The sequence below is a fragment of the Protopterus annectens genome, chromosome 4.part1 (assembly GCF_019279795.1).
Source record: "Protopterus annectens isolate FY-2018-M chromosome 4.part1, PAN1.0, whole genome shotgun sequence".
Lineage (NCBI taxonomy): Eukaryota > Metazoa > Chordata > Ceratodontiformes > Protopteridae > Protopterus > Protopterus annectens.
Window position 1 is genome coordinate 227,318,634 of NC_056734.1, and position 25,678 is coordinate 227,344,311.

Consider the following 25,678-nt stretch of genomic DNA (forward strand, 5'->3'; position numbering starts at 1 on the left):
CCTCCAAGCTTTTCCTGCTATGGTTTCTGATTTTACAATTTCAGACTATTTCTTTAGATACTCAGGTTCAAGTTTTAGTACAAAATATGTATGCCTTAGTGACATTAATTCAGTCAGTTTTATTCCTTTTATAATGTCTACTTGTCAAGAGTGTTTCTTTCTTAAATGTTCCAAACCTCTGGTGCATTCCTGTACAGCCTTTGTAGCTACTGGGCACATACTGCACCTAGCTGCTGAAATTGAATTTCCAATTCATGGATTACTCTGGGTCAAATGTTTGCTTAGTTTCTTTAACTTATTTATCATGTCTAGAGCCTCTCCAGTCCTGTCAAGCGATAAAGCCCTGACTATGATCCAGGGAGTTCAGTTATTGGCTCAGGTGCTTGACAACAAGGTAGGGAGCATGGGAGTTCCTATTCTGGTGGATAGGAGCATGCTCAATGTCTCTCTAGTAGACATCTGGCAGAGGCCAGTGCTCAGAGAGATATGACACTGATCAGGATGATAGACAACGGGTGACCACCATCTGGGTCCAGGACAAGGACATATGCTCAAAAGCCACTTCACATTGCTCACCCAGCCTGATATTGATGTCAATGTATTATGTGAGTAGATAGTGTGCCTAGAAAGTCCTTCATCAAATTATGGTATGGCAGGTTCATCCTATTCCATCCCACTCCAAGGTACAGTCAGATGCTGAACTTAGAACCTGTACATAGAGAAAGTCACTCCATGTTTGGAACATTTCCCAGAAGGGGGATCCTCTTGGCATGGGGACACTGGGTGCACTGCATGAGACTGTTAGGATAGGATGATAAGTAGCTGGCAAGGGAAGCATGAAGTCAGTAGTGGGTGAGATGAAACACAAATGTTTATTATCTTTCTATATTCCTCACCTTCATCCCAGTATGAGGAACAGGATGGAAATTTTGATTTAAATTGAGTGCTAATAGTGTCTATGATATTTCCCAGCTGTGGCTATACACTTCTTGGCTCACAGTCCCATAACAGAATGCATGCTGACTGCAGCACTGCATTTCATTAATGAGTTCAATGGCTGTTAAAGGGATAGCCTTCATTTAGCAATTATCTTGCAAAAAGATCAACAGCGGTAATGATTAATATGAGATAAAAGCAATAACAGCTACGGAAATATTCTGAGTTGACTAAGCACAAGTGCTTTTGAAAATCAGAAAAAAAACTGTTATTTACTTTTCTCCAATCAAATATTTTATTGAGTGTGTATGTGTGTATGCATCTATGTGTGTCTCTGTGTGTGGCTGTGGGTGTGTGTGTGTTTTTCGGGGGTGTGGTTGCTTTTAATAACTTAAATAAAACATATTCATTTCTGGGCTCTATTTATAAAGTTATTCTAGATCTAAACTCTATTTCTGTCATAAGAGTAATTAAGGATATAATCATAAAGTATGTGAGAAGGAATTATAATTCTAGTTCAAAAGGAAAGGTCAATGTGTTGCATAGGTGCACTACAAACTGCCACACTGATGGTTTCCATTTCTGTATTCTTGGAGAAGTTCCCATTGACCCCTGAGGTGGACTCTGGGTATTGTGACTTGTGCATGGACTAGTATGTCAATAGGACCTAGATGTTACCAGCCTGCCTGTTTTAAATTATTTTTGTCTTTATTTGTAGTGTGATGAAACGTAGAGTTGCTAAACTGTGACAGCTCTTACAAGGCATTTTGTTTACACTACATTTAAATTTCAAGTTAATTTCATAGCTCTCAACTGGCTAGATTTTTTGCAGAGAGTCCAGATTTTTGCATCATATTTTTTGTCTACTCTTCATGAAATATGTGCTCTTTCTGGCAAATCATTGAGGACTGACATAATTAACTAATGACAGGCATTGGAGTTTCAGATTTTATATCCTTCAGAAGATGCATTATAACACAATTCCATTCATTCTGGCAACATTCTAAGTTTATAAGACCAGTATTTAAAATCTGTCGGTACTTTTGTGCCTTTGTCCCACATTATTTTGCCTTTGTCCAGATGTCTTATGCTAAGGCATTGATAGCTATGATTAGTTTAAATCTTTACTTACAAAACATTTTATAAGCCTTATATATTTTACAAATCAACTTTCTTTTTTTAGTTTTTAAATATGTGTTTTTTAATGTTTAAACATGTATAAACATTTGTATTAGTTGTTATTCAGTACTGGTATTCTGCTTTTAAGACTTTGAGCGTGTGACTTGTCCTCTTTTTAAAAGGAGCTGATTGAATTTTGCTACTAGTTCTGCTGAAGTCCATTTTTCTTGGATGAAAGTGCTTGAAATTTTTTATTTTGTAGAATAAATATTACTGTTTGAGAAACGTCCTGTGGATCCATAGCATAACTTTGTGGTCATTGGTTTGTTCTATTGCTTTGTTTTCAATATGAAAGTACTAAACATATTACTAAACAAGCTGTGGCTCAGTGGCAACAAGTGATAATGTTATGACTGCAACAATGATGACCCGAGTTCAATTAGTGATTTGAGCACTAGAGTTATGGGAAGGTCGGCTTGAGCAACTTACATCAGCTTGATGAACCCAGATGCAGGGATATGGGACGGATGCCCAATGGGGGTACAGAGAAAGCTTTGTTAGTAAAAAGGTTGGACATTGGTTGAGTCACATGTGGAGGCATGAACATGGCACCACAGTGCCCATTACATACCAGCCCAATGGACAATACATTCATGCATAGTGGTAGTCAATTAGGACTTATGGGGAAACATTCCCTTGATAACTGTGTGGCACTGCAACAGGATGCATTGATCTTCTCATCAGTCCCAAACATGGTCAGAGAAAGACTGGACAAAGAAAGGCACTGGGAGCAGTTAATGGTAGGCTGAGGGAGTCTTAATAAAACTGTGGGAGAAAAACAGGTTTGCATACATATTTGTCATTGCCATATTCCCAGGCCTGATGTCATGCATTCAGTAATAAGCTTAGGATAAATTCAGCTGGTAGGCACTTTTTTCTTTGCATAAAAGTAGCACATAATTTCCACATTAACAATAGTCTGTATGCTTGTTATTTAAATAAACTATATTGATTCAGTTAATCAGACAGATTAGCAGTAAAGTTGCCTCACAGTTAAAACGGTCATACCTATGTATAGATTTATGTCTCTTGTTGAAAGATCCCAAACTTGATTTTTGCTGCATGACAGCTTTTGACTTAAAAGCTGTTCATCAGTTTCATTACTTGTTCCTTGGACCTCTAGCAGGAAAAGCAGTCAATAGGAGTCAGTTTCCTTTCTCTTAAAAATAAAATAAAAAAATGTACAGAAAAATTAAGAATCTTTTTCAACTCTCTGAATTTATATTCTTTTTGATGCTACATTCTAAAAAATGGAATGACCTTGCAACAGGACAACTTTCCCCCGGATTCAGCAAGCAGACGTGCAGGAATAAGTTATTCTGGCATGGCCAGGACCATTCCTGTTCAGCACGGCAGTGCATCATGTATATGTATGAAGGCACTCTGCCATGCTCTAAAACGGACATGGTTCCATGTATGAGTGCAGGGGGTCTGTCTGAGAGCAGACCTCTCACAATGCACATGCCCCATGCACTCCAGAATTGCCTTTCGGCAATTTAAAATGAGCAAAAATGCTTGTAACACCCCTAACCCATCAGCATAAGAAATTTGGTCAAAGCCATAAGGGACAATCATTGCTACCAAGCCAAAACTGGATAAAATAACACATTTAGCATAAGCACATAGCGCAAACCTCCCAACCTGTCAGAGTAAGGAATGTGGACAAAGCCAAAAGGGACAATCATCCCACAAAGCAGAAAGTTGATAGAATAACAGGTTCAGCATTAGCAGGGATCGATTAGCAGGGAACGAAAGTCAACTTCACGCTTCTTAAGACAGATGTGGCAAACTTCACGGCACCCATGCAGATGGACAATAGAGGTACGACTGTTGAATCCTACACAAATGCACTTTATAAGCACATACATGAGTGCATGGATCGTGCTATCCCTAACAGAACCAAGATGCTATCCTCCAAAAAAGGAAGCCAATCTGATGGTCCCCTGCCATAAACAAACTCTACAACAGAATTTATTTATTTATTTTTATTTTACATTTGTTGAGCGGGCTAGTCTATCTGGATATATGTCCATTTTCAGTAGAGGCCCGGGGAGTTAAAATGGTCATACCTATGTTTAAAGGTTTAAGAAGGCGTTACAATAGAAGTTATAACAAATATAATGCTAACAGCAAACCAAATAGTATTTTTTTTTAGGAAATTGCAAATTACAATCTTAAAACCAAAAAATACATTACGTGATGTGCATATCACAATAATCATTACAATACAAAGAATCTAAACATAAATTTTATAAGAAGAATGCTAAAGTGTAATGAGAGGTAAAGAAAAGCTGAAAGGGGTGTAGGGAGAAAAAATAGGGAAGAAGAAAAGTAAAGTAAAGCAAAGAAAACAGAGTGAGTCTAGTTAGTACAAGGACATAGCCATTTTTATTGAGGTACCATTTAGAAGCATTTAAAAAGTGGGAGAGAAGTCTGGGATGAGATATCCGAGGGTTATTTATTCCATATTTTCCAACAAAGTTGGAGAACAGGCAGTCCCCTGTTGAGTTATAGGGTATAGTAGGAAAGAAATAGGGAAGAAGACAAGAAAAGAAACAGAGTTAGTCAGGGTTACTACAGGGGCATAGCCATTTTTTATTGAGATACAGTTTTAGATTCCTTTTAAAAAGTGGGAGAGAAGTCAGAGATGAGATATCCGAGGGTAGTTTATTCCATATTTTTCCAACAGAGTTTGAGAACAGGCAGTCACCTGCAGAGTTATTGGATATGGTTGTTTTGATCAATAGTTTGTTTGAAGAGCGTAGATATTTCTGATTATAATAAGGTGCAATGTGGCTAGAGAGGATTGGAGTTTTGGTGGGTTGGTACAGGGTTTTGTGGGCTATTATGAGTTGTTGAAGTTTGAGCTGATTAGGAAGTTCTAGCCAACCTAGTTGTTTTAGGTTCAGGCAGTGATGGGTTCTAAAAGGGGATCCTGTAGCAAATCTAACAATATTATTGTAAGATGTTACTAGTTTATTGAGGTTTTTTTTTTGATAGATTGGTGTATATGGGGGAAGCATAGAGTAAAGTAGAGATTAGGTGAGTTCTAGCTAAAGTAGTTATTGCAAGTGGAGTAAGAAAGGGTTTGATTCTGTATAGGGTTCCTATTTTTTTGTTCACTAATTTTATTGTTGTGTTGATATGATTGTCAAAGTTTAGATTGTTGTCTATTGTTATTCCTAATAATTTTGTGGTAGCGTCAGGAGAAATGATAGTACCATTATTGGAACTGATAGTGAAGTGTAAGGGGATGTGCTTTCAGGTTGGTGAGAAGAGAAGCAGTTTAGTTTTCTTGGGGTTAAGTAGAAGGCAGCGATGAGAGAACCATTGTTCTACAGTGTTAAAGGCTTTTTGGGTAAGAGACTGGAGTTCTGTTTGAGAGGTAGATGTGCAGATTATAGTAGAATCATCTGCATATTGAATACAGATAGTATTTGGGATAGCTGATTGCAGGTCATTGATAAAGATGGAAAAAAGAAGTGGGCCTAAGATGGAGCCTTGTGGCACCCCTAGAGAGATGGGAAGATGATCAGATAGTGAATTTTTCCAGAGTACTGCCTGCTGTCGGTTTTCTAGGTAAGATTTAAATCAAGTTATGGAAGGAGGATCAAGTGATAGAGAATTCAGAATGTGCAGAAGTAGTTGGTGGTTAACCATGTCAAAGGCTTTAGATAGGTTGATGAAGAGTGCAGATTTTGTTGCGATTAAAGTTGATGGAGTTTGTAAATGAGAGCAGTGCAGTGGTGGTACTGTGGGAAGGTCTAAAACCATGCTGACAATTAGCAAGTAAGTAGCAGAAGAAAGAAACTACTGCAAAAAAGAGTAAAATCCCATAATTGGAGGAACTTCCTGGTCAGCCTCAGTAAGAAGCTGTGATCCCTCATAAAATCCTCCGAAACTAGTTACACAAACAAAATTGTCACTGATTCTAAAGACAGCCCCAAAGCATTCTATAGCTATGTCAAGAATCTCAATCGGAACAGTCAGATCTGCTCTGATTTACAGCACAATGGCACTAAATATACTGAACCAACTGATATTGCCAACATCCTGGCAGATAGGCTCAGTGCTAACTTTACCCTCATCTCACCTCCTAAAGGGCCCATCTCTATACCAAAAGAATGCAAAGTTCCTGTAGTCATGGCTGCACAGGTAAAAAACACACTCTTCAAAGCCAAGAACGCAGCATCCAAGGGTCCTGACAACATCCCAGGCTGCATTCTACATGAACTACAGAATGACCTGGCACCCCACCTAAGCACCATGTTCAATCACAGCCTCACCTCAGGCTTTGTGCCCACTGAATGGCACACAGCGATGGTTATCCCACTCCACAAAGGGGGAGCAACAATGGACCCCGGGAGCTACTGCCCCATAAGCCTAACGAGCCTAGTCTGCAAGGTCATGGAATGTATCATCATGGAACTTATAAACAAAGACATTGGTAATCTCCAAACACTGGACTCCACCCAGTTCGGGTTTGTAAAAGGCAGATCATGTCTCTTAAACCTGATAGACTTCTTTAAAGCAGTCACCAAACTGAAGACGAGGGTAAGGTGGTTCACAAAGCCTATCTAGATCTCCCCAAGGCTTTTGACACCATCCCCAACTCTAAAATTATAGATAAACTCACTAAACTAGGTATAAATCCCTATGTCATAAGATGGGTTGCCAACTGGCTCACTGACAGAGCCCACACTGTGAAAGTAGCAGACTCCAAATCCGACTTCAGACCAGTGACAAGTGGAATACCACAGGGTTCAGTCCTGGGTCCTATCCTGGTTTGGTATCTACTTTTCTGAAGTACAGGCTAACAGAGAAGGTCTTTGGCTAATGAAGTTCGCAGATGACTGCAAACTAGGAGCCATAATCGAAACTCCTAAAGATGTGGACATCCTACAAAAGTGCCTCACTGAGACAGATGCCTGGTGTCAAAGCCATGGCCTCAAGCTCAATGTCAAAAAGTGCATAGTCATCCCCTTTGGTAAAAACTCTGTACCCATGAGCTACCACATAGGTGGTAAGAGACCTTGGGACACAGGTGGAAAGTAGTCTCTCCTTTGATAATCACATCGCCACAGTAGTCAGGAAACCCTTCTACATGGCACACCATATCACAAAAGTTTCTCATCCAGGAAAAAAGAGGTCATTGTTCCCCTCTACTCATCACTCATTAGACCCATTATAGAGTACAACGCCCCTTTTGGTATGTACCTCACAAGATATCTACTACAACTGGAAAGGCCACAGAAATACCTCACAAAGAGGATTACCGGCTTCAAACAGATGCCCTACGCAGACTGTCTCAAAAAACTCCAGCTTTACTCCATCGCATATCGCCAACTCAGAGACAATCTCCGCCTAACATACAAAGTTATGTCAAACCCAGAGTTGTTGGACATGCTCCACTTAAAGAAACCCCAATCCCTCTGAGCTACACGCTCTAGGTACATAAACCTTGTCACCACAATAAAAAGAACATGCTCTTGAACAAACTACCTATCTGTATCAAACAAAGCTCTTCATTAGCACACTTCAAGAAAATTCTTGATGATTGGAAGGGAAATAGGAAATTCACCCTGGGAATCACCTCTGTGGCTCTGTTTGACTGGGGCACTGGAAAATAATTTTCTTGGATGGCGAAAGCCAGGGTACCTTTTTGGCTAGGCTTATATAGGCCCTAGGGCCAATTGCCTTGTACCTACCCATGAACCTACCTATGAACCTATATTCTGAATGTACAAATAAAGAAACACAAGAAATATATATTTTTTTATAAATGTGATAAAGTTTAAGCGTAGCTGCTCGGGTGTGCCAATTGCTTAGATACGCTTAGCCCAGCTTAAATAGCAGAAGAAGTTAAATAGCAAGAGACATCCAACATAAGCAGGACTGCAATAATGTAGTGGTTAGAGTGTACTCTTTGTAAACAGCCATTCCTAGTTCAATCGCCACTGGAACCCATTTGCATTTTACATGTAAAAGCCGTACATAAACTTTTTTTTTATAATTAGCTACTAAATAACATATATTTGCTAACTAGAGTATTGTAGTAGGTCCAGATGTGAGGTGTCAGTTTAATAAAGTTGTGAACCCCCCATATAAACTCAAGTGCCCCATACAGTATAGTCACATATGAATAAATGTAATGAAAGCACATTGGGGGATGTCAGGGACAGTAAACAAATTTATAATATGAAATGAATGATGAATCAATCCCATACAGCAACTAGTCTATAAAATAAAAAAATAAGCAATGCTAAGCATTGCACAGCTCTGCTTACCAGGTGTAAGCATTTTGTAAATATGACTGTGTATCAATGAGTAGCCCACCTAAGTGAATTTGTCCATTGGTAAATAGTGATGAACCTGCCCCTTTAAGCACTGACACCCTTAGCTAAGCAGGTTTTCCCATAGCTTAGCTTAGCTCAGCATATTCAAAACTGTCCAATCAAGGGAAAGGGTGGGAAATTGGCCATATTTAAACCCTGTAGGTGTGAATACAGCTCATACCTGGTTGCAGCTTCCCACTGTAGGCAATATGGCAGGTTTTGGCAAGGGCATGTGCTTCCAGGTGCAGCACTGGGGCATACAGGAGTCCAAGGACATGGTAGGACTACTGGTAAATAACCATGATGAGAGACTGTTGCAGGGCCAGTACCAGGGCTCCCAATATATAGCAGAAGCCTGGGGCCATCTTGCCCGTGATCTCACCAGTGCCACTGGTACCCCTCGGACTGGTGAGCAGGTCTGGCACCACTATGCCGACTTGAAGCAGAGGAAGAGGGAACTCTTGAATGAGTGGGTCCAAGAAGCAAGGCAGAGGGGTGATGTCCCAGCAGTGTGTAAGTATTCATATCAATAACTGTTTACCAAAGTCCAGCCTGTGTATGTGATGGATAGGTATGGCTAAATATTTCTCTTTTCCCTTTACAGCTGCAGCTGAGCGGGCTGTGAATCAGGAAGCCCATGCCAGTAGGTTACAAAGGCTGCATCGCGAGTCAGGTGAGTAACAATCCTGCTTGTAGTAGTCATACCAAATAAATATAAAGTAGTAAGAAGTCACCTGGCAGTAGAAAAACTGGGTATGGGTTGTACTGAATAAGCCAGATAATATGACAGTAACAGTCCCATACAGGTGATATTTCAATAAAACTGTAACTGCCTGGCAATAAAGTTTTAAATCCTGGACTGGTTGTGTTTACTCTTGCATTGTATGGCATTTAGTGTTGCAGTCTCTGAGTAGTAATGTGTTAACCACTGTTACCCACACTGTGCTACATAAAAAATATGTCTAGGAATGTCTGTATAAGACTGTTGTAAGTACAAGGTCTGAGTGTACAACCAAGGGAGACAAGCAAAAAAACACAGAAAGAACTGACAGTGGTTTCTAAATGGCTCACTCTGATGAAACTCAAATTGTTGTATTTTTAACACACATAGCCATGGTTTGAATCCTGGGAGTGGTAATAAGCTGTATGCATAATCATACCTCTCACCCTCTCAACTGTACAGATTTTTGCAGAATGTCCAAATAATTGGCTTATATTTTTGGCCTGTTCCTCTGTCTCCCTGGCAAATCACTTTGATTGATCTCAGAATTGTAGTCACTAAATAATGAAAAACATTTGATTTTCAGACCTCATATCCTTCTGAAAATGAGTATTAAAACAAATCCTGTTACTCTAGCAACTCTCCATGTTTAGATGAGCAATATTCAAAATATACCCCTATTTGTACCCCATGTTGTCAAGCTTTGTCCAGAGTGTGTGCATTAAGAGATTAAGAGGTATGCGCATAATATTAAATAGGAATCTGGGAATATGTGTATAAACAGTCCGGTAGTGTTAACAACCATTCCCCCCACAGGTGTTTCAGATAAGAAAACTGTAACTGCCTGGCAATAGAATCCTGGACTGGTAGTGTTTACTCTGGTTTTGTATGGCCTGACATGTAGCATTCACCAATATCTGATATCAGAATAGTACTGTTGTGTCAACCACTGTTTCTCACACTGTGCTACATAAAGATATGTCTAGAAATGTCTGTATAAGACTGTTGTAATTACAAGGTCAGATTGTACAACCAAGAGAGACTTAAAAAGAAAACACTGAAAGAACAGCAAGTGGTGTCTAAATAGCTCACTGTGATGAAACAGAAGTTGTTGTATGGGAGTGGTAGTAAGCTGTATGCATAATCATACCTCTCAGCTGTACAGATTTTCCCAGAATCTCCAGATATTTGGCTAATATTTTTAGCCTGTTCCTCTTTTTTCCTGCCAAATCAGTGGGATGATCTCAGGATTGTAGTCACCAAATAATGACATACATTTCAGTGTCAGACTTCATCTCCTTTAGAAACTGTATATTAAAACAAATCCTGTTACTCTAGCAACTGTCTAAAAGATTATAAGAGCAATATTCAAAATATGTCCCAATTTGTACCCCTATGTTGTCAAGCTTTGCCCAGATGTTGTGCATTAAGAGATTGAGAGATATGTGCATAATTGCAGCTAGGAATCTGGGAATATGTGTAAAAACAGTCAGGTAGTGTTAACAAACATTTCCTCCACATGTCTATCAGGTAAGAGAAGTAGAATTTAGCTATAAGACAGTTGAAGTATACACTGTGTACAAACATACCACTGCCCAAACCAAGGCCATAGGGTATTGTAATAATACCTGTAGAGTAATAATTAGAGCAATGGTCATTAAAGTTGTGAGTACTGTAAGGATATATAAGTTGTTAATTGACACCTCTTTCCCCCCACCATATCTGCAGCAATAATCTAAACACACAAATCAAAAGGTATGTTTACACCAAACCTACTGTTGGGACATATGTCCTATTGTTCAACAAATATTGACATGTGTTTCTATTAATGTTCCATGTTGAAATACTATCATTGGTGGCCTGTTGCTATCAATGTAACCTGCATGCTGTTGTAATGGCCACTTTGGTTCCATATATGCATGTGTTCTGTTTGCTATGCAACTGTTCCAAATCTGGTGTTTTGGGTTAATGGGAATATATATGCATGCTGTTATAACTAATCCTGGATTGTGTTGAGTATTACTAACCCACATATGTTCTAAAACTGCAACACCATATCATGTTTGGGAAGGCTGGTCCCAGCGGACACACCTCTCCCTCCTCAACTGGCTGTGGCACTGGGCTCCAGCACATCTGGGACCAACCCTGGGACCTCCTCGTCTGCTGGTCCTGCACCACCTTCGGGTGGAACCACCTCAGGGGATGGGGCTCGTCCCCCCTCTGTGAGCGGGCGCAAACAGGATACTGTCACCCGAAGTCAGGTTCAGGAATTGGTGCATAACGAGCTCTGAAGGGAGTTTATAGGTCTGTTACACCAGCTTGAGGGCCGTGTGGTGCAATTAGAGGGTCAGCCTGCCCCTCCTGCTCAGCTCCCAGCACAGCCACCTTCGGGGCCATGAAGGTGCAGTGGTGACTGCCCACAGGTGGTGACTTCAGTCCCATTGTTTCCATTTGGGGCCTCATGGGCTTCTGATTTCCAAACACCCCTCCCCATCCAAGGTGTTCATCCCCCCCATGTGTTATATACCACCCCTGTATGCTGTCTTGTCTGTCTTCCTACCCAGCCTACCTCTCCAAATATACCTACTATCCTTCCCCAACATCCCACTCTCATGTTAAAAAAAAAGGGCAATCTGTTCCCAAGAAAAAAAAAACTTCACCTCAAACATAGCTGCCCATTTCACACACATGTTGAGTCGACATATGTAATCTGCTCTAATTGGCTTCAGAACACATTATTGTTGTCCTCACCCCTCTCTCAGGGGTTTGAGTGTCCAAATATACCTCCAAATTCAGTATATATGCACAGCTGTTGCTGTAGAATAAATAGACAGCTATGGACCTTCACTACACCCATACTGCACATCCCTAGCTACCTTCCCTATTGTCTTTCCCTCTTTATGTCCCCTTTTTCACCACTTTCCTATCACCCCATTTTTCTTTTCTTTTAAAGAAATTAGTGTGGATTTAAATGGGAGTAATCACTTCTAAGCAGCAGTAAGTGGGATTAAGCCTGTTTTTGCGGTGCTAAGCAATGCCTACACAGATTAAGCACTTTTCTGGCTGTCTATAAGCATATTTTACCAGAAGATAGCATTGCATACCACCTCGCAAACCCGCTTACAACTCCTTAAAAGTGCCTTAATCACTTTGTATCCAACAGCCCTTGTTCTGCCCAGCAAGAAAATAATCAGCAATTGCAAGTCTTGAACCCAGGACCCTACACACCATAGACACAGGAAGTTACCACTTAGCCATTCAAGCTGTAGACATGACTGATGTTTTATCAAGCATATGCAGCACAGTCATTGAACAGTAGGGAAAATGTATTTATATATCTATATGTATGTAGACATATATATATATATATATATATATATATATATATATATATATATATATATATATATATATATATATATATATATATATATATAGACATTCTATATGTATATATATATATATATATATATATATATATATATATATATACACACACACACACACACACACACACACACACATATATATATATATATATATATATATATATATATATATATATATATATATATGTAGTGCATTCGGCCATCGGATCCACACTCTGAAACTCTCACTGCCTGCAAAACATCTGAGCAAAGGCACTAAATGGGGTGAAGGGGCCCAACATAGGGGTCTCTTGTAATTATTGCCATTATCCATTCTGCCACAGCTGAACTGTTCTGCCTTGCAACAAAATAACCAGCACTTGCAAGTTTTTAAACCAGGATCCTTCAGAACATAGCCACAACAAGTTACCAGTAAGCCATTTCAACTGTAAGATGTGGGGATGATTTCTCTAACATAACATGCAGAACAGACAGTCTACCATAGGGAATGTACAATGTGGAAGCCCTAAACATTGTAACAATACACACACACGCACACACACACACACACATATATATATATATATATATATATATATATATATATATATATACACACACACACACACATACATATATAAATATATATCTATAAGTATTTATATATTTATATATATATATATATATATATATATATATATATATATATATATATATATATATATATATATACACACACACACACACACATACATATATAAATATATAAATACTTATAGATATATATAAACAGAGTATAGATAGAGGGTGCACAGCATATCAAACAGACATTATTCATACAATTGCCACCTTTTCAAATGGCCAGTGTATGATTCTTTCCAACAAATGAGAATTATTGAATGAAACCTATACCCACACACAGTGCAAAGGACATGACACCACACACAGTTTGCATACATATAAATGTTTATTTGTGTACTATTTCAGTTGTTTATGCCATTTCTTATAGCATTTAGCTGTGTGAAATACATAATAACTGATAAATGCAACTCTCAAAGAAAACATATGGTACAGTAGTCTGCAAAACATAACATAGTTCCCTGCCTAGACTAAAGCTTTCAAGTAGTACAACAGTAAGAAACACATGTGCCTTGAAGATAAGAATCAATCAACTCTTAATTACAAATGTAGTTCATCAGCCTCCAATTACACTCTGTACTCAACCCCCTAGGGGAAAAAGTGCCAGTTGTCACAATGTGAATGTATCCGTTACATAACAATACTTAACTTAAATTGTCACTATCACAATGACAAACAAAAATGTGTGCAAGACAGTAAGCTCTAGCCCACCACTGTTCCCATGGTGAAACATATGAAAATGCATAGCTACATATCTTAATATTTCTTATTACTGATATCCCTCACATGTTGTAACAGCCTAGGTTAAAAAGATTTAATACCCCTCCCCATAAAATGTCTTACAAGTGCATATAACAGTGTTTTCCATACACTGACATCCAGACTGTACAGGGTCACACATGTTTTGTCCAGCTGTAGCCCTCATGTATATGGACCCTACCCCACAACTTGTGTGGGAGTTCACAACATCACTGGAATGATAGAAGGAATGTCAGCACTAAATAATGATAGATTATTACCTATCAGCCTCTAACTGCATGACATCTGGACAAAGCCTGGTATATAGGTGGAGGACAGACACTGAAACACAGGGCCATATTTAAAATATTGCTGTTATACACTGCGAAACTTGCTGGTGTTACAGGACTGGTTGCAACATACCCTTACTCAGGAATATGAAGTCAGAAACACAAATGGATGTTGTCATGTACGGATAGCAATCAATGGAGAGAATACCACTGATATGTCAGGGAGAAGACCTGTGTGGGGAACAGATAAAACATAACAGCCAATCCTCTGGCTATCATGTGGATAGGCCCACAGTTGAGAGCTATGCAGACAGACTCCATTACATGCAAAACTAGCATGTACACACAAACCCTATAAAACTAGCAGTATTCGATGCATATAACAGCAATACTCACACACTGTCCCTAGGTGTGGTACCTTATACAAACATGTAGTTGGCCTGTATCAGCAAATCCTGTTGTAAGAGGTATAGCTACCTGCTGTCTGTACCACCGCTGCCCCCACACAGGAAGGATGTCTTACATACAGGAAAGATAAAGGGACAATGCCCACATGATGTGGTTATTTATAGTAGTGGGTTGCTATGACATTGGCTATTGGAAAACCTACACAGCTGCCTGCATGCAATTAGCAAGTGGGGAACAGCAATTGGTGCAGAGGGCATCACTTGAACATGAACATCACCTACAAAAGCCATGCTTCAACCTACTCAAACAATCTCAATCCCAGTAGTAGAGAGAGAGAGACAGACACACACACACACACACACACACACACACACACACACACACACACACACACACACACACACACACACACACACACACTCAAAAAAAAAAAAAGTAAAGAAAAGAAAGAAAAAAACATAATACCTCAAAATAAGAAACAGGAAGACATCCTGTACACAGAAGGAACCTGAAGATAAACCAGGCATGTGAAACATGTAAGCATGTAATTGAATGTAGTAATTGGTCTGTAAAAATTTGATAGATGATTATGAAAGATGTATATGTGCCATCAATACTTGCTGTAATGATGTCCTGCTGAACAAACGCTATGGACATAGCATCTGGCTCTGTCTGCAGTGGCCTTACCTATCAACTATGCAGATCTGCACAGAATGTCAATATTTAGACATCATAGTGTTTGTTCTGTTCCTCCAAACATCTGTATTAGTCTGGCATATAGCTGAAGGTGGAAATAATGAAGTCATGACAGACACATGAGTTTCAGTCCTCACCATCTTCAGAACAGTCATGGTAATGTGAAATGTATCATGCACAAACTTCATAGGTTTGTAATAGGCATATCTATGATCTGTCCCTATATACCCCCCTAATGTTAGGCTTTGTCCACATATGATGCTCTAAGTGGTGGATAGGTTGGGTCACAGCTAAGGACCCTGACACACCCTGGGAAAGGACAGCTCACATATGGCAACCATTAGAGTGTCTGTCAAACAGTCATGTCTATGCCACTGCTAGGCCAGGTTAATGGTATGTTGCCCATATCCATATGTTACTTGTGATTATGAGTATTCTACATGTTTGTATTGTAAATCAAGGATACCTATATAGGGCATGAGCATAGTAAAGCACTGTTGCAGATGTGTGTGTGTTAAACTGCATGTGATATATTTAATTAATGGCCTTCAACTGTACAATGTTCTTCTGGACAAAGTTCACAGTTGTGACAGAGATCTGTAGTCACTTACACGTATACTTGTGTTATGGCAGCTATATTGATAAGTTATCAAAAGTGACTTCCCTGTTTCATCACCCAGTGAGGTGGACCAATGACCAGAAGTCCTGGTATAACAGGTTGAGATGTATGATTGAGCTGCAAGACTGTAAATACAGTGTGCCATAATGACACAGAACACACGTGTACCAGGTATCCCCTGAGCATGTGTATGTATGTGCATGTTCAGCTGAAAGGCACAAAAGTAATAACATGGGTCAGAAGCAGTCCAGAAAATAGGATGTGCATGTTGCACATGTGTGTAATATCACTGTCACTGCATACAACAAAATAAAATGTGTACTGCCACTGATTAGGCATGCCTATCATGTAGTAATCAGAGAAGTGTACAACTGTGTTATGACCCACTGTCCATGCCTACCAATAACAGCTATATCAACACCCATATACACTGGATATCAAAGTGTACAGACTCCTGTTGGAATGTCAGGTCTGTATGCTGTATTCGAATGAGACCACAGGAAGTCATGTCAAAATGTTTCTCACCTTGAATGTGACCCATAACCTGTACAATTCTATTGAAAAATAAATAAAGCTGTTTGATGGAAGGTGAGCAACCATTGCCAAGTGAAGATGTGATATGACGTTAGAGTACAAACCAAGACAAATGGATGCTGTAATCATCTCAGCAGGTGTTTACACAACATACCAGTGTAAGGGTGTGCACACACATTCAAATGGCTTACTGTACTATTATTTCCCATATACTGGAGGGACAGGTTCATAACCCAGGGACTGCCCATGCTATGGAATAGACTTCCCATACATGTCAAGCAGATGACCTCACTGTCCCTCTTCAAGAGATATCTTGATGTGGATGGGAAATAGAAAATTCACCACAGCAATCACTCCAGTGGCTTTACTCGACAGAGGCAATGGGAACTAAGGCCAGGTGGCATGATGCCAGGGTAATCCCATGAGCCAGGCTTGTTAAGGCTCCAGGGCCATTAGCCTAGAACACACCTATGACTCTATGAACCTGCATGTTTCCACAGGACAGGTTCTTATGTTCCCTATTGAACTGAGCAGCCTATAGGACACATCACAAGTGAGGATTGTGTTGACATGTGCTTTTGTGGGGTCATGTTCCAATTGCACACGTACCATGCCTTGTAACAGGGGTGTGTAGACTTCATGTCCACTGCAGCTATATGGAATCAGCAGTACCTTACCTGTACAACCATCCTCCACCAATGACAGCGTAATTCTCCTTGGTGGACACCACCAATACACAAAGCACATAACAGGTTGCTATAGTGGCTGTCCAGGGAAACATAGGTGCAGAACACAACTTGGAAACAAGTGCACTTCTATCTGAGCAAGCATGTAGATTCACAGATGACCTCCTGTAAGGCTGACTATGACTAGAAATCAGACATATGCAAACCACCAAGGCCAATTGCAACCATGTCTACACATATGTATGCAGTCTCAGAGCCAGTAAGACAAGTCAACCTGTACTGGGGGTAAAGCACACCTCATACACACATGCCATGGATACAGGCAACCTGCATCAGACAGGATAGGCAGGGACAGTGGCACCCTGTCTACAACAGTAGTACAGGGGGATATGCACATCAACCACACTCCTGCCAGCATCAGTTGTGAACATGGACATAATGCCAACTGATGGCAACAACAGCAAGTCTCCATGGGGCATGAGAACATCACAGTTTGCCTCATACATGAATGCAGGCATGTGCTCATAGTCCTATCACACACTACAGTCAAACACACTCATGCCACCATCCACACACCACCCACATAGAAGATGGCCACTGTCATCCCTCTACACAGAAATGAATGGTGTGTAGCGGATTATGCCATTAAGTGTCCAACATTGGCGGAATTGAACAGGTCAGGGCCAGGAGTGTAATGCAAGATGTACAAGCCATGATTGCTTACAGTATTATGGTATAGACTGGATTATTTGCAAGTAATACCCACTGTTGATGTGCACGTATATAACTGTATGAGGTTCTCAGACCTTTTTTCCTGTTTATGTCTTCCAGGTACAATGTCCAGGGAACACTTGCCACATACACACCTCTGGAAAATAATGCAATAATCCAGTTCCTCATAGTCCATCATGCCATCCTCTTCGGGCACATGGCCCAGGATCTGCAGGAGAGGACCACTCTGTGGAACGAGCTCATCCACAGGGTAAACAATGTCAGCCTCCACAACCACAATTATGAGCAGGTGCAGCATTGCTGCACAGATCTGATCCTCCATGCCCATCTGCATGCCACTGCAGTTAGGAGGGACCAGCTGACCATGGGGGGGGTCATGCCATCCAGCCCCCCACTGACACATGCTGAGGAGCTCCTTGCCAGCCTTGGGACACCCACCCACCCACCAGCCAAGCCAGCAAGTTGAAGACAGCATTGTAGAGGTGGGTGCCAGACACACAATGGATAAGGAGCAAGCAGGTAAGGCCCCAGGGCACATTAGAGGACCACTGTTGCTTATCCATTTTCATCTGTAAAGTATCTACATGCATATGTTAGATACGATAGTCTGTTGCTGCAGTGTAGTAATGAACAGATGTGCATAATCTGTAGGATTGCGGGTTTGTACTGTTGATGGGCTGAAATGCTGCTCGCACCCTGTACCAATGGCATAGGTGTGGCTACTGACATTACTTCTCTCACACAACTATTTAGGTCCCTCTGGCATACAACTGGGGCAGCAGCCTGTAGCCGGTGATTATGGAGTTGTTTTTTTCAGGTTTGTCAATACACAGGCCATGTTATGTTCATGCTCTTTGCCATGCACACATTTAACACATCTAGCCATATTGCATGCTGTACATTTTCACTTATTGCTGCTGTTAACTCAACTGAATCACAGTGGTCACCATGGTGGCATATCTGAAGGGTATGTAAGAGCCCTGCAGTATACCTAACAACTTGTCAGTGCAAGATGTGTGAACAGAGATGAATATAATGATGGGACAAATGGCCTACAGTAGGGACATGTCTGAAACATTACCCTTATACAGTGGCTACAACAGTGTATACACCACTATTACTATGGCAACTGTTCCTGATCTAAACAACGGCAAATCACAATACCACATTCCACACCTTTTATAACCTGTAATGTGATCCTAACATGAGCAATGAATGCGTAATATGGAATCCTATGTTAGGACAACAAATATGGAGAATACGTACCTTAACAAACACTGGAAGCATATGTGTGCACACACTCCAAATAACATATTGTGGAAGCAGCTTGTGAGGTACTGACATCATTCACTCTTCTTGAGTACACACCATCCATCATGTACAGGGCCTCAGTGTCACACCAAGTAATGGTCTGCTGTCCAAGAAGTATGTCCGTGACATTTGCCTGCTCACCTGCAACACAGGCAGCTGTGGCTTGCACACATGAAATGGATCCCATATCCGAAAGGTAGCACTCAGGAGTGGGAAAAATAGCCTTACCTCACAATCGCATATATCATGGCAAACAGTGCAGACAGTCATGTATGTGTGTATGAAGTATGGGACAGCATTAATCTAGAAAATAAACAGATGCCCATCCAAAACAGATGACAAAACATGTTGCAAACTGGTCATGGAGGCTGCCCAGAAACATGCAGCAACACTGAGGGACTTGCAGAACTGTCTAGCAAGTACTAACTGTGCAGTACCTGTGTCGACAATCACCTGGAATCTGCATAAGTGTGGCCTTAGGGTTAGGGTAATCAGATGGAAGAGTTGTTCCACAGGAAAAATCATCCAGGCTTTCTACAGGTAGCATATGCATAACATCAAGTCTCCCAAAGACATGTGTTGCAGTGTGTAATGGTGTCATGAGACCAAGGTTGAAACCTACAGACATTATTTATAAAAATACATGTGGTGCACAAGCAACACCTCACTCCACCTCAGGGCCATCATCCCCATTTTTATCTTGCTGGTGCCAGTAAACACCTTTAGGTTTACTGTTCATTAGCAAGAATTAAGCCGGTAGACATGACATTCGGAATTTGGAACACTGCAAAATAACACTCATGCGTGGCCCATAGATGTCATCTGCAATAAGGCTGAGGATGGGGAGGGGTGTCATCCTGAAACAAAACAATGAACTGAAGCATACATCCAAAGCTCACTAAAAATGGCTGTATCTGAACACAGTAAAGGTCATGAATTGTGCCAGACATAACCCTGACTCCACAGCAATAGTGAAGGCACTGGGTGACCTCAAAGGGCTATGCACATGAGCTGACATTGGAATCCGGCAGAGTTGGGGGACTTTTGTAGGGTGGAGTGACCAAATAATGGCAAGTGAAGATGGGCCATGCTAGTATACCCCTTCCAGGAATAGTGACTGCTGTAGTTTAGAAATACAAAAAACAACTTAAGGGTATAGCTGAGTACAAAAGAAGAGAACTATAAGAAATATAGCACAACCAAAAAACTTGAATACAATAAAAAAAAAAAAAAACATAGAGCAAGCACTTTCACGACCACAAACTGTCACTTCATCAGACAACTGGCAGTTAAAAGTATATTCTTATATACAACATTAATTACATAATTAATTAATTGATCAGTTGATGTAATAAGGATGTAATGAAAGCATTTTTTAAAAAGGACACTGATAAACTATTAAAACAGAAAAACAAAATACCGAAAACTTATAAAACAAATTTTATATAAAAAACTTTTAAAAGGTTATAAGCTTGTTGTTCTATTCTGTAGTAAATTGTTTAATGTTTAAGACGTCTAAGTTTTAAAACAGGTTTCACAGAGAAGGCACCATTTAGGCCTGTAAATCTCTCTGCATTTAGTAAGAGAATCCACTTTTGTTTAGCTGCCTCAGTGATGCTATCAATATCTCCTCCTCGGAGGTTAGCATCTATAACTTGAATGACAAAAAACCTAAAAGTATGTGAGGAATCTGTTTGCATGATATGGTTGGCTAATGAATTACTTTCTTTCTGATTTTTAATGTCCCTAATGTGTTCCAGAATCCTATCTTTCAATAACCTGTTGGTTTTCCCTGCATAAAATGCATGACGTCTGCAATAAGCAAAATATACTATGGTAGTAGTTTAACAATCAGCATAATAATTAATTTGGATGGTAAAATGCTTAAAAGGATGTATATAAAGTGCATTGGAGTAAATATATTGACATGCAGAACAGTGTCTGCAGGGAAACATGCCTATTCTCATAGATTCAAACGTCTTATTAACGGAAGTCCTTTTACAAAGATGTTGTTTCAATGTTTTGTTGTTTCTAAAAGAAAATGCAGGTTTATTACTGATTTTGTTCTGTAGCTCAGGAACTTCTTGTAAAATTTTCCAGTTACCTTTTATAATATCACAGTAGTCATTAATATCACTGGAGTATTGAAAAACAATTCTAAAGTTGTCATTGAAAGGTGTTTTGCTACTTTGTTCATCATCAGTGGCATCTCTGAAATAAGGTTGGCAGCGGTCACCTCTATGTGTCCATGTTTCATCAATACATTTATCTATTTATTTACCAGAGTAACCTCTCTCCAAGAACTCTTGTTTAGTTCTACATAAAGTATCGTTTGCATCAATATCATTATTATGTAGACTAAGCACTCTATACACTTGGCCTTTTAACATATTGCGTGGAATATGTCTAGGATGCATGCTTTTGTTGTGTAAAAGGGCATTTTTCCTTGTAGGTGTTTTATGTATGCTACTAGTTAAATGATTCAGCTCAAATTTCTTCAGACACACATCTAAAAATGCAATTTCACTATGAGAGTACATAAGACTGAATTTCAGAAAATCAGTTGTATTATGCATATAGTCAATCAATTTCTCAAGTTCTTCGATATCACCTTTCCAAAACAGAAAAATATTATCTGCAAATCGTACATACTATAGAATGTGTTCATAAAAAACATTTGTGGTTGATAAAAGTGTTGTCTGTTCCCACTGTGTTAAAACCAGGTTGGTGTAGCTATTGGCACAAGCAGTGCCCATAGCCACGCCAACTTTACTTCTGTCACACAACTATTTAGGCCCATCTGCTATACAATTGGGGCAGCAGCCTGTAGCCGGTGATTATGGAGTTGTTTTGTTCAGGTTTGCCAATACACTGGCTATATTATGTTCATGCTATCTGCCATGCACACATTTACCCATAATGCATGCTGTACATGTTCACTTATTGTTGCTGTTAACTGTACTGCATCAGAGTGGTCACCATGGTGGCATATCTGAAGGGTATGTAAGAGTCCTGCAGTATACTTAACCTGTCAGTGCAAGATGTGTGGACAGAATGAACATAATGGTGGGACAAATGGCCTACAGTGGGGACATGTCTGAAACATTACCCTTATACAGTGGCTATAACAGTGTATATACCACTATTACTATGGCAACTGTTCCTGATCTAAACAACGGCAAATCACAATACCACATTCCACACCTTTTATAACCTGTAATGTGATCCTAACATGAGCAATGAATGTGTAATATAGAATCTTATGTTAGGGCAACAAATATGGGGAATACATACCTTAACAAACATTGGAAGCATATGTGTGCACAATCTCCAAATAACATATTGTGGAAGCAGCTTTTGAGGTACTGACAGCATTCACTCTTCTTGCGTACACACCTTCCATCGTGTACAGGGCCACAGTGTCACACCAAATAATCATCTGCTGTCCAAGAAGTATGTCCATGACATTTGCCCACTCACCTGCAACAGAGGCAGCCGTGGCTTGCACACATCTTACAAACCATGAAATGGATCCCATATCTCAAAGGCAGCACTCAGGAGTGGGAAAAGTAACCTTAGCTAACCATTGAATATACCATGGCAAACAGTGCAGACAGTCATTTATGTGTGTATGAAGTATGGGACAACATTAATGTAGAAAATAAACAGATGCCCATCCAAAACAAATGACAAAACATGCTGCAAACTGGTCATGGAGGCTGCCCAGAAACATGCAGCAAAACTGAGGGACTTGCAGGACTGTCTAGCAAGTACTGCCTGTGCAGTACCTGTGTCAACAATCCCCTGGAATCTGCATAAGTGTGGCCTATGGGTTAGGGTAATCATACGGAAAAGTTGTTCCACAGGAAACATCATCCAGGGCTCTCTACAGGTAGCATATGCATAACATCAAGTCTCCCAAAGACATGTGTTGCAGTATGTAATGGTGTCATGAGGCCAAGGTTGAAGCACTCACGGCCACTCCCATAGTGGCAGCGGGGGGTGCTGTCCACACCACAGTGCAGCAGGCCACGTGCACGTGGGTCTGGCTAGTCCCAACAGGGACGCGGATCCAGTGGACAATTGTCATCATTAAGGGAGAGTACCATATCTGGTCTTCTGCCTAGTAGTGCCCGTGAAACCCCTGGCAGGTGCTTGCTATTAGGTCTGAGCAAGTGCTGGGCTGCAGGATGCTTTCTGAGTGCTTAGGTTGAGAGTTAGACTAGTTTCAAGGGAAAAACTGAAGAGGAGACTTAATGGAGCCGGGAATAATTTAACTGTAGCTAACCGGCGCTGCCCGGCGCACAAAACCGTGCAAACGTGGTGTTTATAGTAGGGAAATGAAAGAGATAGAAATTATCTCAAAATGGCCAATAAACTACTAACGTCTGGGCTGGAACCACTCTTCCAGGGACAGATAGGCTGCTCAAAGCTCCCCTCTCTCACACGTGAACAGAGAAACTTCCTTCTATCCAAATAAGGTATGGGCAACTCAGAAACTAGTATCACAGCCCTGAATTCAGCACTAGCTTGAAAACTGGACTATACTAGCTTAGAAAGGCGGGAAACAAGGATTTTGTTTTTGTTTTTTTTGTTTTGTTTTTTTGAAAAGATAAGGCAAAAACAGTAAAAAATACACTTAAAACAGCTTTAAACAACTACAAACGATCAGAAAAGGCTATCACACTTTGATGTGTAGCCTACAACAGTTACACAAATTATTCAACAAAAAACAACTTTTTAAAAGTGCAGGCAGTCAAATAAGTACAATATGTGAAAAAAAACAAGCTTTTAAATCACAATAAATGCTGGAAAATCTGCATTTAGGTGAAAAACAGTTAAGTACAGCAAGAAAGCACAGAAAACTGATACTTAATCACTCCAAAGTCTCGCTTCTAAGCTAGAAGGCTTGTATCAGTTTAAGGCTTCCTAGTGCTACCCAGTAGGTTCATTACAGGAAAGATGGGAAACAAGCGCAGATGTAGTCTTTTAAACCAGAAAGTTGAAAGAGATAGACAAACTGTCCAAATGGTCAATAAACTACAATTTCTGGGACAAGAATCACTCCTCTCATGGTAGACAGGCTACTCAGTGCTTACCCCTCCCACTGAAGAGCTAGAAGGCTTTCCTCCAACACAGAAAGGCGTGCGGGGCTCAGAAGCTTACCAACAGTCCTGGATACAGCAACTCTGTATCTGGACTAGGCTAGTTATAGGAAAGGTAGGAAACAAGCGCTTGTGCGGCTTTTAAACCAGAAAGTTGAAAGAGATGTATATATATATATATATATATATATATATATATATATATATATATATATATATATATATTTATATGGGTTACGTTCAGAATTTCGAAGTCCGATCAAAGATCATATGTTCAAAATATTAAAACTTTGGAATCCTGAACGGAGATCAGCATACAGCACGGACCGGGAGATTTCCCTTGTCCTTGCTCTAGTGCGATCTTAGAGTTGGTATATCTAAGTTGCGAGGGGTGTGGGGGATACAGGGGGGCTTGGCCCGCCTGCATACTCTTGTTATTTTATGTGTTTTGTGGTGTTTTGGGGGGAGGGTTCACAATTTCAAGATTCCAAGATCTCGAGATTCTGAACTCGATGTTCTGAAACTCGAGACTTTGGGATTTCAAAATTTAGAAGTGAACCCATATATATATATATATATATATATATATATGTGTGTGTATATATATAAAACATATGCCCATAACATGGGTTCATATTATCATGAACGCTCACATGAGCGAAAATGCGGATGATCGAAGTTGCTATTGTGGGGGGCTGCGCCTCCCACAGCCCCCACTAACTACATATTCTAACTCCGAGGTCGCACTACAGTGAGGAAAGGGCAAATATCCCACTACTTATGGCTTGTTATCAGGAATGATGTCAGTAAATAATGATATACTGTACATATGCACCTCTTACTGCATGTTAGTGACACACATCTTCACAGCATCCCACTGCTTTTTCCCCGCAAGCTCACTTTCGATTCCCGGCATTTTCGCTCATGTGAGCATTCGCAGTTTAGGGTTTTCGTTCTTCTAATATGAAACCCCATAACATGTAGTGGAGTCATACCTCAGCACTATAAATCACAATCTCGTAGTGCAAGGGAAAGTAATGTAAGTATTGCAGTTATAAATGTAGAATGTTGCTACAGTAACAGGGGTTGTGTCAACAGACATGTTGTGTAGGAAGTCACTTCTGATACTGACATGTATGCCATCAGTTACTGACAGACATCATAAAATCATCATAGTGAAGTACCATACAAATCACAGTAATGACCCTGTTTAATTCAGTAGAAATATGACCAATAAATGTGATCAGTCTGAAACAATCTGGTCAGTCCAGTGGTATACACAGAACTCCTTAGTGCAAGATGTGTGGACCAAGCCTGACAAAGGGGATGTTTACAACCATGAAAATGGGAATATTACACAAATACTGGAATAGATAAGCTC